Source organism: Sorghum bicolor, chromosome 5, assembly GCF_000003195.3.
Source record: "Sorghum bicolor cultivar BTx623 chromosome 5, Sorghum_bicolor_NCBIv3, whole genome shotgun sequence".
Classification (NCBI taxonomy): Eukaryota; Viridiplantae; Streptophyta; class Magnoliopsida; order Poales; family Poaceae; genus Sorghum; species Sorghum bicolor.
Window position 1 is genome coordinate 45,330,189 of NC_012874.2, and position 12,382 is coordinate 45,342,570.

A 12,382-nucleotide genomic window follows, 5' to 3' on the forward strand; every position below is an offset into this window, starting at 1 on the left:
TCCTAAACTACTCTAAGTGCCCTTCTTCACCATATGGCACTTAGACCTAGTCTAGTCTCGACGATGTCCTTCCATCCTTTGAAAACTGAAACGATTTCCACTGTTAAGTTGGCATGTACGTCCCTGTCCATCGAGTACCTATTTACCATGACCTTACCTATGACTTTGCCTCTGCAAAACACACGTTAGTCATAGTAATGAACAATGTCATTAATCACCGAAATCACTAAGGGCCTAGATGCTCTTTCAACCTCCTTTTCGTTTTGGGCTGGCTCATCGCGCTTTTCGGTGGCCGCTCCTCGACGTCGAGAAGCCGAGCTTTCGGCCTGCTGAACTGCCGCCACCTGGAGCAGAGTCTGCACCTCGTCTCGGAAGCGTCGTGCTTGGCAGTTCAACGGCTCTGGCATGTTTCGCAGCAGCATTGTTGCTGCCACAACGTTCTGGCCTGCTCGAGGGAAACGGTTGACGGGCTGTTCGGGCTCTGCGTCTCCGACGATCTGTCGATGTACCTCTCGAGCTCGTCTGTGGACACTTCCGCCGGGCGGGTAAGGCAGGTCCTGCTCGAGGATCTGCTCAAGCAGAACAAGTCTCTCACGATCCTCGTCAAGCTTTGTCTTGAGCTCTCGTAGCTGTGCAAGTTGCACGGCTCTGTCCTCCTGAGGAGGGGGGTCGCCCTGACCGTCGTTCCCAGGCGTCCTGGGGTCTTCCCTTGCTACAGGGGCTCGACCGCCAGCAGCAGCGTCTTGTGTTTTGTCGGTAGTTTCTACTGCCCTGTCGATGTGATAGCATTCCCTAGTAGGGTCGTAGCTGTCGGATTCCGAGCCGGAGTCCGGCTCGGTGGTGTAGAAGCATCCACGTCCTTCCTCCAGTAGCCGCTGCCTGAGGGAGGTAATCGTGTACCGTCTAGGGCCCAGGCGGCGGAGGCCTCGTACCTGCGAGAAGTCTGGTAACTCGGACGTCTGTCGCTGTGCTTCAGGGGCGCGTGGGAGGACCATTGGTCTCTCTACGTACGTCTGGGCGTTTGGACATATTGTCCTAGCGAGCGACGCCGCGGCATTGTCCAAGCCGAACGGCAATGCTCTTCTTGGGGTGAACTGCCCGTGTGGAAGTTGCCTGGCGGCGGGGGAGAGCACGCGGGGCGCGTCACCTCCTGTCGTCGCGTGATCCTCGTGGTGCTGAGCCGTCAGGCCCATGGTTCCGGCGTGTGGGGTTGTCGACTCCTGCGTCACCTCCTGTCTGGCACGAACGGCTAGTCGTGACGAGGCAGAAAGGCGACGTTGGTGGTGTCCACGCCTCTTCTTGGGCGGGGAGGCATGGTGGCGAGGGCGTCTCGGGGCCCTTGACCATGCTGGCGCAACGCGGGCTCCTCCCGATCCTTTGATCGAGAGCAAGATCATATCATAGCCGGAGCCGGTAGACATGAACTCGAGACTCCCAAACCAAATCACCGTGGAGCATGGAATCGGCGAAGCGAGAGTAGCCATCTGGAAAGGAGTGGGTAATCGGTGAAAAACATGCAGGACCCCTACCTGGCACGCCAACTGTCAGTGTTTTCCCCCCGGGGGGTCACACCGACGAGTAAATTTGTATGCGTGCTCCCTTTTCCAGATGGTGATGCAAACAGATACAAGGATTTATCCTGGTTCGGGCAAGAGAAGGCCCTATGTCCAGCGGGGGAGGAGAGTTTGTATTATTTTGCACCTAAGTGCTTGTACAGGGGTGAATACAAGCGCGGTATGGAATGAGATGGAGTATGGAAGTTCTGCTACGTATGAGTGTTGTCTTGTGTGATGCCTAATGGTGTGTTCGCTCCCGGTCCTCCCCTTTTATAGTTCCAAGGAGTAGCCTAGGGTAAAAGTATAGGTGTCAGAGTAGGGGTCGATAGAGGTATGGCGCGCAGACCTACTCGAGGCCTCCGTACCGGCGTGGTCTCGAGCCGTCCCGTCCTGATAGCTTGATGATGATTACGCGTGCCCTGGTATCCTACTCTGTGCGCCGTCTTGGACTGGTTCATCGGTGGCACGCCTGTACGATATAGCGGCGGATCCGTTGGAGTGGTTGCTGTGTTGCCATTCGACGCCCAACCCTTCCCCTAGAAGGAAACGGGTCTGGTCGAGGGTTGGCCGCCGTGTAGCGCCTCGCTATCCAGAGCGTTGACCTTAGATGTCTCGAGGGGGTCTCGATTAGACGTTCCATCCCTGTTTCCCGCGTCCTGACATGCTCTGGGTTGTTTGGTGGGGAACGCTGCAAAAAGAATGACGGGATGGGTGCCTGTTCCCTATCACGCTTCCCGTGATTGGCGTGTTAGGTGGGAACGCGACAGGCGCATTAAATGCCCTGGCTCCTGTGCGCACGTCAGGCGGCGGGTGGCGTCCTTGCGCTCGACGCCTCCTGATTCACTCGAGCCTGTTTCCGTATTCGACACTAGTTGGCGCTCGAGCCCTGATCGATTCGCTCGACACTCTTTCCGTCTTCGAGGCTGTGTCCGTTGATGACCGTACGCTTGAATGGGGTAGTACATCGAATAGGGGGCCTCGACTTGCGTACGGGTGATCTCATTATGCGCATCAGTTAGGATACCCCTTACTGATATCCTCGACAACTTGGGATCATCCTTGTTACCTATTCATTCATAAATACACATATATATCATATGCATGCTTTCACCTTGTCGACCTTAGCAAAATCATAGATGATTGTTACCTGGATTCCTTGCTACCTACTTGATATGCATTTTGTGTAGATGTGCTAGTGCTTGATACAATCTATGATCTTGTAAGTTGATTAATAGCTATGCAATGAACGTTAAAAGATGACAAATAACTATATGAGATCTTGTCTGTAAGTGATCACCGAGACAACAGTGCAGCCATGAGGGCTATAATGGCTCTGGCTTTAGCTCAGTAAGAAGACCTTTTCTAGCTTGTTAGAGGTTACCCAAAAGGGCAGAAGGGCTAAACCGTTTTGGGCATAGTGCGAGCCCCTATCCTTATGTGTATAGGCTGCACGTCATTGTGCCATTTGCAGGGGGGGTTATCTATATCTGCGCGCAAAGGAAACCTTGCGGCCCTAACATGTTAGACGAACTTTTGAAAGGCTTCATAGTGATCCCTGCCAACCTCCCTAGGAAGGGGGTTAAGAGACTAGCTACCTCGGGCGAAAGGATAAATCATGACTCATGGGTAAAGATGTACAACCTCTGCAGAGTGTTAAAAACTGGTATACTAGCCGTGCTCACGGTTAAGAGCGGCCTTGGGGGTTCTTGCGTCGACGGCGATGAGCTTGTTAAGTTGTTATGTTCATTTGATTATCGTTTATGCTATGAATTAATTATGCTTACACTTGATCATGTGATTAATGGATTATTCATGCTACCTTGACATTTTTTATATAATTATGAACATGCTATCCAATATTAAAAGCTAATTGCAGTCAAACCAGTGTCAGCTATTTGAGCCGCATGAACCCCTGGTTATACTTGTTGAGTGTGATATGTGCTCACTCTTACAATTTCCCAACACCCCAGGTTATGCTAATGATGATGATTGGAATGAGGACTACCGCTATGAGTGTTAGGTTTGAAGTCAACCAGTCAACAGTGTCCCTGTGTGGTGCTTCTGTCGAGAGCGTTGTTTAATCTTATTATCATTATTGTATGAGACTATGTGATTTATTATGTTCCACTATGTAATAAACACTACAATGGTACATTTGAGATTTGTCTACTTATGTGTGCGACCGTTTCTGGGGCACATATGAGTCTTTTATGCATCATATTTTGTTCTTAAAAATATGGGTGTGACAATATTACTCTCTATTTTTTTAATATTTTCATTTTATAGAGCAGAAAAAATATTTATTTTATTTTTATGCCACCACAGTGAATGTACTTATGGGTTTTGTGCCATTTGTATACTCACATGGGGCTTACTGGTTTTAACATTTTTATTTTCTTTTTAGGATAGTATGAACATGATTGACTAAGCAAATTATTTGAAATAATTGGAAGGAAAAGGATAACTACCAAGTTTACCTCTTGGCAAGGCGTTCAACGTTTTTAAGTCCTCTGAACAGGACTCTCCGTTTTCTCAGTCGTCCTGGGATTCATTAGATGGCGTAGTCGGTGCTTCCGGCGGCGCCTCCTCTTCGTGTATATCTATCTTCTCTCTCCACACCTGACTTGGTGCTACGGTCTCCTCATGATAGTTCTATTTAAGATGTATGTCTTCAGACCTTACCACTTCTCCTTCATAGTCTGCCCATCCGTCCTTAATGATTTGCCTCCTCTGGTTACGATTGCGTCGTCTTCTTCTTGTCCTGACCTGGTTAGAGTCTTGAACTATATAATTAGGGTCAGTAAAATAGCGGCGTACCTTCTCTGGGGGAAGTGCATGTGGACTTCTCTAGTTCCAATGTAGATGATTGCTTTAACGGTACTGAGGAACGGTCTCCCAAGGATGATGGGTGGATCGTATTCATCTTCTCCCATGTCAATAACCTGAAAGTCTGTATGGACAAAATGATCGTCTATTTTGACAGGGACATCAATTACTATACCTTCAACCTTTCGAAATGTCTGATCTGCCATCTGGAGCTGATCGTATGTCGGTTTTAGGGGCATTGTTCCGAACAAGAGCCGATAGGTGACTACGGCCATTATGTTGACGCCCGATCCGGTGTTGCAAAGTGTCTTGTAGAAGTTGTACCCATTGATGGAGCAATATATGCTTGGCATACCTGGGTCAACTTTCTTGGTCAGAAACGGTGACTTGAGTCGACGATCTTGACCTCCTTGAACTGCAGTGACCATCTTAACTGACTCGGTCCACACTTGCTTGTTCCTGTTCCTCCTGTTGGTCCTCTTCCTTGGTTCATGTCAGGATTGCTCTGGGATTTGTGTAGTCTTGTTCTTGAAGGAGAACGTCTCCTTCCTCCCTTTGATGTAGAAACTGATCTTGGTAGCACTAGCGTAGATGACAGCTCCCAAGGTGTTTAGGAATGGCCTCCCTAAGATGACGGCTGCCCTCTCATCATTACCAGTCTCTATCACCATGAAGTCTACTGGGGCGTACAAGGTACCAACTTGGACGCAGAGGTTCTTCAATATTCCCTTTAGGAAACTTAACGCCTGATGTGCAAACTGCAAACACATGGTTGTTTCTATTAAAGGGTATGTAAAGAATTTTTCATAGAGTACCTTGGGCATAATGTTGACGCTAGAGCCAAAGTCGCAGAGTGCTTCTAGGAAGTCCACCATGCCGATGGAGATCGGGATGATGGGGTGTCCTGGATCGCCTCTCTTGACCAGCAGAAGGTCAGTAGTTACTTCCACAACGGGGTTACTCCAGTAGTTACCTGTATCAAACATGTCTACAAGATTTGCAGATTATAATCCTTCTGGTTGTGATTGTATACCAGGGTTAGTAGCAGGAACAGCAGCAGCTATTTGATTTAACTAAGATTCAATTATTTTATTAAAGCTAATTTGATTCTTGATGGCATTAGAGAAATTATCCATTCTATTATTTATATTTTCTAACATTTTATCATTAGATGCCATTTTCTTAGATAGGTTATCCATTAGCATTCCTTGATTAGACACTAACTCTCTCAAAGGTGGAAAATTATTATTATTGTAGGAATTGTTACCTTGATAGTTACCTGAGTAGTTAGGCCTCTGTTGATTCCAACCTTGATTTTGTTGAGGACGGTTGTAGTAGTTGTTGTTGTTATTGTTGATGTAGTTCACGTCCTCAAGCATCTCAGGGCAGTGATTGCCTGAGTGTCCAGTCTCTCCACACTCCTCACAACTCATGTGAGAGTCGTAGATTTGCATAACTTCTTTCTTATCACCAGCTCTATCATCGAGCTTCTTCATGAGTAGGTCTAGCTTGGCAGATAGCATATCTACTTCCTTGAGTTGGTGCATACCTCCACCTCTCTTGCGTGTCTGGGTCCTTTCTACATTCCAGCCTTGGTTGGACGCCATCTTCTCCACAAGAGCTGTGGCTTTTGGTATGGTGAGTGATAGGAATGCTCCTCCAGCTGCAGCATCTATGGTTTCTTGAGCACTATTGCCGAGCCCATGATAAAACGTCTGCATCAATAGCCAGCTCTCCATTCCATGATGGGGACAATCTAGGATGTATTCTTGGAAGTGCTCCCATGCTTCTGGAACAGATTCATCATGTTGTTGCTGAAAACTTGTAATTTTCTCACGGAGAGCATTGGTCTTGCCCATGGGAAAGAACTTAGCTAGAAAGTTCGTGGAGCATAGTGCCCACGTTGTATTATTCTCCTTTGTAGCGTAGAACCACTGCTTCACTCTCCCCAATAGTGAGAATGGGAAGAGGCGAAGTAGTATAGCATCTCTGGGGACTCCTGATATGGTGAATGTGCTGCAAATCTCCAGGAAGTGTTGGAGATGAGCACTAACATCTTCGTGTGCCTTCCCACAGAACTGGTTGGATTGCACCATGTTGATAAGTCCAGGCTTGAGCTCAAAGTTGCCATCGATCTCTACAGCAGGTCCAGTGCAGATGTTGTCCATAGTAGGAGCTGAGAACTCGTGTATCGATTTGTTTGCCATGGCTTCGAATTCTGAAGACAAGTTCCGGGTGAAACTTCGGTGATCTTCTTGATTGGATGAAGCTTCGTGCTGAAGTGTTGATAATCTCTTTTTGAGCTTGGCTCTTGTTTTTCTGAATAATGCTTCAGGGTTGTCAACAAAATTTCCTAGAAGATGTCTTCTATTCACACATTACCCTGCATAAAATAAAATAGTAAAATAACAGGGTAAAACTGTATGGGAGAATTGATAATCTCAATCATATTAGTGATGCGAATGATGACTCCAAATTCCATATTCATTCCTAATTAGTAATCAATCTTCCCCGTCAACAGCGCCAAAAATGCTTGTTGGGCATTCTTAACGTCACTACCAAAAGTAGACTTAGTTTTCTAATTCTAATAACGGCGCCAAAAATGCCAAACCTATCCCTCATGCCACTTAAGCCAAGTTGTCATGCCCAGCATGACATAAGAGACACGGTATTGAAATATGCAATTGCTCTTCTGAATAAATAATAAATGAGATCTGCAAGCGCACAGATTAATACAGATGTAGCATTTTAACCGGGAAGTATTCCAGGTATCGTTATTTATATTTTTACCACTGGGAAGGGATTGCTAAACATCAATGTTGATTATGGAATGGAATATAAGTTTGAGTATCTATCATTGCATTTATAATTGAGAGCATTTATCTATCTCTTTCATACAGGGATAAATATCACATAAGATATAGTTAAAGTATGAATGGTGATAAAGATAATTAATCTGCTCAGCATAACTTAGCCACATATAATAATGATAAGCACCTCAATAGATATTCTAGCAAGTCATTAGCATGGAATTAGGACGAACTACAAGAATATTTCGTGTTGGGTATTCTGAACATCACTACCAAAAGTAGACAATTTCTAATTCTGATAACGGTGCCAAAAATGCCAAACCTATCTCTCATACAACTTAAGCCAAGTTGTCATCCCCAGCATGACATGAGAGACGCGGTATAGAAATATGCAATTACTCATCTAAATAAATAATAAATGGGATCTCCAAACGCACAGATTAATACCGATGTAGCATTTTAACCGAGAAGTATTTCGTTATTTATATTTTTACCACTGGGAAGGGATTAGTAACCATCAATATTGATTATAGAATGGAATATAAAATTGAGTATATATCATTGCATATATAATTGAGAACATTTATCTAACTCTTTCATATATGGATAAGTGTCACATAAAAGATATGTAAAGTAATGAATAGTAACAAAGATAATTAATCTGATCACATAATTTAGCCACATAATAAATATGATAAGCACCTCAATTAGATATTCTAGCAAGTCATTAGCATGGTATTAGAACGAACTACAAGAATATTTCCTAAGTTATTCTCAACTATACAGTCTAGCATATCATAGTTAGTGCAATTATACTTAGCAATCATTGCGAGACAAGACTACGCCCATGCATAGTGATATTAGCAAGGAAAATGAGAAACATCGTAATCACTCCCCTGTAATAATGTCGCTCTTCTAGTTCTAATCCTATGTAGCTATCCGGAAACCAATCAAAGATTGACTCCTTCTAGTTCTAATCCTATGTAGCTATGCTAATCTAGATGCCTAATTGATGTGGTTATTGGGTATTTTAAACGCAAATAGAAAAATCCGCAAGCGCACGGATACCGATGTAGCTTTCACCCGGGAGTATTCCAGAATATCGATTTTCCACGAGGAACGTGAGTGTACTAATTAAGATTCAAGATCGCCCAAGGATAACTATATAATTATTTTTGGTGGGAAGAGAGGAAGTTTCCTGAGAGTTCTCTGGGTGATCAAAGAATCAAGAATTACTTCAAGATTATCTATATCGGGACATCAGAGCACTAACCACAGAATGAGATGAGAAGGGGGCTAGGAAGGTCTGACTACGGTCCTACAAACACCAATCTGAACGAGGTGGAATAGGTCGACCATTAGGGCTGTCACTACCCTAGGGCTACCACAACAATCCGCAGGATTGGGTGCAATTCTAGGTAATTGCAAGACTAAACACCACGTCAAATCTATTAATTACTACTCTAATGTTTCAAAGGTTAGAGCACTTGATACAAGCATGAATCCAATAAATAACTTGAATGTAAATAAAAGTAATTAAAGAACTCAGGAATTATGAATTGAAGAACCTGGAGAACGATAAAGAACGAACCAGTTGCTGCAAAAGTACAATGTTGAGGAAGATCCGACAGATCCGGCTCCTCCTCCGCTCTCCTCTTCTCTTTCCCTATTTTCTAGATTACAACTAGAACTAACTAGAACTAGAACTAGAGGAACTAGAACTAGATGAACTAGAACTAGAATTAGATGAACTAGAGGAACAACGAGAAGGCCTAGAGGGATCCTCTCTACTTGGATGAAGAATTGAAACCCTAGCTTTGATTCTATAGAAGAGGTAAGATCTCCAGGGGCCAGGGGGCCTTGCTTATATAGTCTTTTCAAATGAATCTGGGCCATTGGATCAAACCGACATTGATTGAATGGTTATCCTTGATCCTTTAGGTCGGTGGAGCAATATCCCGAAAGAGAGTCCTGATTGGACTCTATGTGAGGGCGGGCGCCCAGGAGAGTAGGGCGGGCGCCCTGTCCCTGAGCCCTCTCGGCTTCCCGTTCGTTCCCGTGGCTTCTGGAGTCTTCTAGATGATAGAAAATTACGCAGCAGGTTAATATCTCTATGTAAACCCGACGTGTGGGCCTTTCTTCCGTATTTCCTAATAACCCCCTACAGAAATAGACAAACACCAAAACTCATGGAATTTTGTTAGATAAAACCCTAAGTCTAGGTGTTGGTTGCATTTGGATCCTTTTCTATGATTAATTGATGGTTAAATGTGAGCATTAAGGACCGTCAACAAGCTCCCCTAAGCTTAACCTTTGCTCGTCCCTGAGCAAAGATGGACTCAAGAGTTTCTGCACTTGTTTCATGCCTTAAAGGTACATATGTGTTTAAACAAGATCTCATCTCTGGATTAGGGTAAACTTTTAAGATTTAAACTTACTCATTTTACCTTCCACGATGGGGCTTGCAACTGTCACCTGTGTCTTGAGCAGTTAAAAGATAGAACGGTCTAGTCAAGCGCCATGTCTCTTGTTCTTTGATTAACTATAGCTCTGGAGTTTTTGCAGATTTTCAAATAAAACTCAGAGATTCCTTGTATGACTCTCTTTAGTCTCTCTTTTGTGGTATTTCTAGATCCTTACCAAGGCAATAAAGGTGTATGCCTTCTCTCAAAGTATGTGGTATTTTTGGTATGAGGCATAGTGACATTGCCTTCTCTCTCACCCTACTCTAATAAGGCTTTTGATATCTAGAGCTCATAGGTGGGAGACAGGTAATACATACTTACAAGACATTTATTGCATAGTCAAACCATGGATCCAGAAGAACAAGTCAATAAGTCAAATCAAGATGTGCATGTGTGGCGAATGAATGGTGTATGGTGATGATGGTGATAACAATGGTGGAAGTCTAATTCTACTTGTGCTCTTTTGGGGGATACATACCTTTCTTGCTCTTTGAAACTTTTTGAGGAGAATGAGATGCTCTACCATTTCTTTTTCTTTCCTCTCAGGTGGGTATCTTGTACCCCTAATTCTACTGTCGGACACTTGTCCATTTTTTACCTCTTGTCTCACTTTTTCTTTTCTTTTGAGGTTCCGGGCACTTGCCCCTTTTTATTTCCTCGTATATATATTTTTTAGTGCACTCATCTCTTGAGATAATATAGCAAGTGGTAGTAACAAGATAACTTGAGCATTTATTTTACAGGGGAAAAATAGAAATATTTTTGGCTATTCTCTCCCGGATTAGGAATAGAATATTTTTGAGTGGTTCTGGAGATGGAAATGGGTGAATATATGTGGATGCGTACTTCCGGAGTAGAAGCAGCATATGTGAGCGAACGTGCAAGTGAATCTTGATTTAACCACATGACAAGTTCCTAAGGGTCTACACAGCTTGACCACACTCAATGCACATAAGCAGTAAAGTAAATGTGTGGCTCAAAAATCTAGCAAGCATGTATATATGGCTGTGGTAGGAATTTAAACTCTCATCATACAGAAACTCATCATGCAATATTTTAAAGATTTTTCAAAGATAAAATTCTCCAGAATTCTAGCATCCCTAGGAACAGATAAACAGCAGCTCAACCTTCCCATATCATATCCATTAACAACTTATACTTCAGATCAAGTTTTCTTGCCACAAGTTCAGGTTTAGAGCAAGCTTTAAATTATAACAGTTATGTCTAAACTTGAGAGAGAACTTCAAATTTGAAAATTAGGCAAAGCAACTATTCATCATATCCATGCTAGAGTTTTATTATTAAGATTCAGATTAGCATAGCCACTTTATTTACTTATTAAACACACTAAGCAAAAGATATATATATATATAAGCATAAAATCTTTATTTGGTTTTTCATAGTAATGTATATTTATATTTTAATATAGTATAAGTATATAGATAGATAGATAGAAATACTTATCGGGATAAATGGCTCTCCCCCAAGCTGAATTTTGACGTAATTTCTTCTAATGTAGCTAGCAGGTGGCAGAGGTGTATTTGAAAGTCAGCAGTATCCTGACATCGATTAGAATGTCCTCTGTCTCCTAGTCTGCTTGATTCTTAGATTCTGTGGAGCTTAAGTAGACAATAAAGCTTTGTGGAACTGATTAGGTGTTAGCATAAATATCTAGCCTTTATCATGTTGAGCCTCCTTAATAAATGTTACTCTCTATTTTTATATTTTCATTTTATAAAGCAGAAAAAATATTCATTTTATTTTTATGCCACCACAGTGAATGTACTTATGGGTTTCATGCCACTCGTATATGTTGACACTTGCTAACACCACTTGAATACTAGGTTGTCATCCCCAGCATGGCACTAGATTGTACTATGGTATTTATACGCACACAGATAATCTGCAAGCGCACGGATACCGTTATAGCTTTTACCCGGTTAAAGGTTTTATCGTATCCATAGGGAAACGGGAGAACTGATCTATGCTCTAACTTAACCAAGATAAGTAAATAGGTTTAAATAGGAAAGATGGTAGAATCGAATAAGAACAATATTAAAGGTAAGATAACAGTGAGTGATAATATGGGAATAGAGAATAGAGCAATTCTAGTATATGGGCGATGGTAGCAGAATAGAGAGGATAACTATGGTTTCTCTACTTCAAAGGGTATGTCTATGTCTGGGACGAACCACGTGATAAGAGTACACCACAAAGGATGCTTATCCTTAGGCCGATAAACCCTACCCGTCCTGCTAACGAGAGGTGGACTACAGTGGACCAACGTAATTGTCACCTACGCGGCCTACCACACGATCTAGCTAGAAGGGCATATCCACAAGTAATCTAGATCTAAGCACCTTACTTACACCTATACTACAACTCTCACCAATAGCGTCCTATAGATTAAAGTACTCAAAAGAGTTGTGAACCAGAACATACATAATTAGTAATTGCATAATGAATTAGAAGTAGATTACCAGAGACATCCCATGAGCAAGCTTGATTAGAGCTTGATCATGACGAAGTACAACCGGAGGAAGAACCGACAGGCCGGCCTCTCCTCTAATCCTCCTTCGCTCTCCATCTTGCTACTATCTAGATCTACTCTAGTTTAGATAAGAGAGGAGAGCTCTCATCTCTAAACCCTAGCTTTTGCTCTGTCTATGAATAATGAATAATGATCAAGGGGTGCCTCCTCCAGGGGCCGCGGGGTCTGGTTATA